This window comes from Lontra canadensis, unplaced genomic scaffold (genome assembly GCF_010015895.1).
Source record: "Lontra canadensis isolate GAN:19392208 unplaced genomic scaffold, GSC_riverotter_1.0 scaffold22, whole genome shotgun sequence".
In the NCBI taxonomy this organism is placed as follows: Eukaryota; Metazoa; Chordata; class Mammalia; order Carnivora; family Mustelidae; genus Lontra; species Lontra canadensis.
In genome coordinates, this window is record NW_022631016.1 from 22,935,326 (window position 1) to 22,940,235 (window position 4,910).

Genomic DNA, 4,910 nt, shown 5'->3' on the forward strand with positions numbered 1-4,910 from the left:
GTTTCAGATTGAGAGTTGAAAATAACCAATGTTTAAGTAGTATGTTTCAAATATGACTATAGTACCTTTTAAATTATATTGTTAATTGCTAAAAGACACAACAAGGATTGTTTTTAGTCACTTATGTTATAAATATTTATAAAATATCATTTCAAATGATTATGTTCAGATGAAGAAGAGAGTATATAAATTAAATATATCCGCTTATCATAAGGTCAACATAAAATTGTACAAGATGATCATATTTAAAGTATTTGGCATATGTTATATGTGAATATGTTATATAATAAACAATCCATACTATATAATACATAAGCAGAATTTATAATATATGACAAAATTTATTAGCATATGATACATACCTAAGAGTTTGTCTGTAAGTTGTAGAAGTACTTAATAGATTAAATTAGTTCTTTAGAATGAGTAAAGAACTTTAATATTATGAATAAAGATAAACATTATTTCTAACCCACTAAAAACAGGATCATGACAACAGTAATTTAAATCTCCCCAAACTGCTTCATAAAAACCACACAGACACAAGAGATAGTGAGTTAAATAATTCACAGATGACATATTCACTGAACCTACATGGCAGGAAATTGTCCAAGAACCTCTGAGGATGAGTGGTGGAGTCAAACAACTTCATAGCATCAGATCCATGCTGAGTCAGATGTTGCCCAGTGGTAGAAGAGAAGAGACAGGTAAACACCAAGGAACCATACAGGTCATGGGACCCAAACACTTGATTGCAAAAGTGTCTAGAACAATCCAAAATACTATAAGAACAATCTGAAATACTGTAAGAACTGCAGGTTTCAGGTTTCAGAGACATGACAAAAAAAGACCTAAGGAAATACACTGGGGCAAGGAGAAGATCAACCATGACAGTCTAAATCCCCAGGCATCACTGTACATGGCACAGATATGTTTTATAAAGGCAAAGACCTACCTTGAAGGAAAACTGTTGGGAACATAATTTGTGCTAAGAAGATAGGACCACTAGAAATCCCACAGAAAGATTGTTATGATGCTAGAAGTAAACAGATTCAGCGTAAATTCATTTTTGTATATCCCTTGAGAAATAATATACATCTGTTATGGACTAAGTATTTGTATCCCCTCACCCTGCAAATTTATAAATTGAAGCTTTAAGTTCAAGTGTGATGGTATTTTGAGCTGGGGATATGGGACGGTAATTAGATTTAGATAAGATCATAAAGGTAGAATCCCTGTAATGGAATTAGTGCCAACCTACGTAGGGGAAAAGCCAGAGTGTATTCTCTTTCTTCCTCTCTCTCCCAGCTATGTGAGGACATAGAGAGAATATGTATGTCTCCCAGCAAAGAAAAGGATTCTCATCAGGAATTGAATCTGCTGTCCCTTTGATATTGGACATCTTAGTCTCCAGAATTATGAGAAATAAATTTGTGTCTTTTAAGCCAGTGAGTCTGTGAGTTTACAGTATTTTCTTGTAATAGCCTGAAACACTAAAACAACCTCCTTGGGGTCCAGACGCTCTAACCCTGCTTAGAGCTCGCAGAGTGTAGCTATTGGGGTAAAACTTCATCTGTGTCTCCAGTAGGACGTTCAGATGCTCTGTCAATCTGGTCACCTCTGGGAGATGCAAGCGGACCACTTGGCCATGCACCAACACTTAAACTTCCTTTGCTGTGAAATCTGGAGCAATTAATTACAGACCCTAACACTGATGGATCAAATATTTGGGAAAACATGAGATAGTAGGTCTTTCTGCTGGGGTTCATTAGATTAGAAATGGAATTCTTTTTTTTTTTTTTAAGATTTTATTTGACACAGAGAGAGAGAGAGAGAGAGCACAAGCAGGGGAAGCAGCTGGTAGACAGAGAGGGAGAAGCAGGATCCCTGCTGAATGGACAGCCCGATGCAGGGCTCCATCCCAGGACCCTAGATCATGACCTGAGCTGAAGGCAGACGCTTAACCAACTGAGCCACCCAGGTGCCCTGAAAGGGAAACCCTTATCGAGAATGCAAATCTATTCCAGTTATGAAAGAGGTTCAAAGTAATCAAATTTCTACCACATAGATACTATATCTCAAGAAATTATAGCATTTAAAAGATTGGATTTGGTTTTGTTGCTTACAGGCTAGACATTTGGCAGCTGTAATAGCGAGGTCAGCTCTAGTAAATGAAAATCCATGCTCTCAGTCTCTATCTCTGCCACCATGATTACTCCATCTTCTAGAGTAGATGTGTCTTACAAAAGCTTTCAGTGTGAAAGCCAATTAAATAGATCAATATGCTATCCTCAAAACAATGGATTCATGTGCTGCTCTCTGCAATCTTTAGATAGTCCAGATCTTTTTGACTGTATTATAAGAGAAGAAAAGGGAGTTACTATTCAAGGGCAAACTGTGAGAATTTATTATACATTTTAAGTGAGCAAAAAATTTTTCTGATCCTTTTTTTTCCTTATTAGAAATAAAAATAATGTACATGCCAAATCAGTATCCACATACTATGAACTCAAGGCTCTATCTATTCTAACAAACTCACCACATCTATCATAGAAGCTTTGATCAGGTAACTACTGGATTGAGCTTGCACTGGCCTAGTCATCCTCCAGGACCCACCCTGTTTCTACAGGGGCAATGTTAATAACTTAACTGGGGATTTGATGAAGATTACCATCCTTGCATCTATCAGAAACATAAAGCTGGCAGGAATCACCTTAATTCTGCAATACATACAGAGGTAAATTTTATTTCTTTTTAATAAGTTGGTCATGGAAGGACAGTTTCAGAGGCTTCCACTTGGCTTTCTCTGTTTTGGTAGTTACCTACAACCAAGGACCCAATGTGGAAGTTGTGTAACTTCTAAGTATGAAATATCAGTTAAACATTCAAGGCCAGGGAAATGACCACCAGGAGGTCACTGTAAGTCATTTATTTCCTGGCTTCCATATGCACCCACTCATAAAAATAGAAAGGCCATAGTAATGTTGCAAAGTACCCATAATTCAATGTCACTAGAACTCAGTAAGAACTAGTTCTAGAAATATGTGGGTGGTCCCCATTTCTTAACTTATATTAACTGAGTAAATGGTATAATTCTCTTTGGGGAAAAACTGAGTAAATCACTACTGTGTGTACACGCCATGATGTTGTTCCACTTTAAAAACAAATGTTCACTGGGTTCTAAATCTGAATAATGAGCTCAGGTCTGGAAACTCTACAAGGGATGATATTTTTATTAGGGTGGCCACCTTCAGGTTCCCAAACACCCAACCTTGCTTTATTCTGCTGGTTTAAACTGAGTAGTACATTTGCTTGCTACCAGTCTATTTTGCCTCCTGAGAAGTCATAGCCTATTAACCATCCTAAGTCCCTCTGGACTTTAGATTGGGTTCCCAGGGCTGCTACTCCAATTCTGCTAGTTATCATAATATCTGTGGTTAAGCACCACCTATTGCTGACAGTTAAGTGCCACCTCTGGACTATACAGTTTCAAAAGCCCATACATGGCCCTAGACAAGATCAAAAACAGCTCTTCTATCTCTAGCTCTAGACTGAAAAGTTGAGCCACACTGAATGTTTTTGATGCTCCAGCTTTTCTTACCAGGTGATTCATGTGGCCTTGGCTGTGTTCTTTGGGCTTTCCCAAAGAACATAATCATCATGCTCACCTTCCGATTGTAAATATTATGTCCATTCTGACATGTCCATTTGCTTGAACTTTTTAATGACTTTATCTATCATCTGACTTGGCAATTTACACATTGTGATTTTGCTCAGTTTGGTCATCATGTGTATCATGCCACTGAGAGCCATCTTATTAGTTAATTTGCGCAATCTCTTGAGCTTCTTTCCAGGATGCTAAAGCCTTTATCTCCGGAGAGTATTCTCAAATAAATAAACTCTTCCCTATTTCATCTTCTAGTCCTTTGACAAATTATCTTTTAATCAAGTGCCACTCATGCTGCCTGAGTGGCTACAAACATAAGGCAGTTATGTTTGTAGTTTTGTTAAATTATAGTACTTACTTTCTTTATCAAGCTCAATGTGTCTTCAGCTAGTTTTTGTGACTTAAACCTAGGTATAGGCCAAATAACCAGGAGGGAAAGTGAGGTCACATGTTAAGGGCTATGTATGTTGCCTTTTAGGATTTTTGAGATTATTGCTCTTAAGAAGAAGGGAAACAATTCTTCAAGCTTAGAAGTTTCCACAGAATTAGAGGAGTCAAATCTTCAGAAACAATCATCTGCATGTCTAGATTCTATGCCCCAGATTTTCCCAAAGGGGACAATGTCTTTGGTATAACAAATCTGCATTCTTTGAGTGTACTTCCCTTTGAAGTTAATTGTACAAGACAATAAATCTCAGGCTTCATGCTTGACTTTCTCTGCACTCCTACTCAAGACATGAGGGCTTCCTTGCCTCTACTAAGAAGCCCCTTTGCCTGCCACATTTAATTTTTTAATAATTATTTCCCTTATCATGGAGGTTCCTCAAAATGTTGAAAATAGAACTACCCTACGACCCAGCAATTGCACTGCTGGGTATTTACCCTAAAGATACAAATGTAGTGATCCGAAGGGGCACATGCACCCGAATGTTTATAGCAGCAATGTCTACAATAGCCAAACTATGGAAAGAACCTAGATGTCCATCAACAGACGAATGGATAAAGAAGATGTGGTATATATACACAATGGAATACTATGCAGCCATCAAAAGAAATGAAATCTTGCCATTTGCGATGACGTGGATGGAACTAGAGGGTATCATGCTTAGCGAATTAAGTCAATTGGAGAAAGACAACTATCATATGATCTCCCTGATATGAGGGAGAGGAGATGCAACATGGGGGTTAAGGGGGTAGGAGAAGAGTAAATGAAGCAAGATGGGATTGGGAGGGAGATAAACCATAA

The 4,910-nt window shown here is 37.7% G+C and overlaps 1 pseudogene; it reads left to right on the forward strand.

The window, feature by feature from the left end:
- The first annotated feature begins 622 nt into the window (after positions 1-622).
- The window catches only part of LOC116870319, a 13,022-nt pseudogene continuing 8,734 nt past the window's right edge, over positions 623-4,910 (forward strand).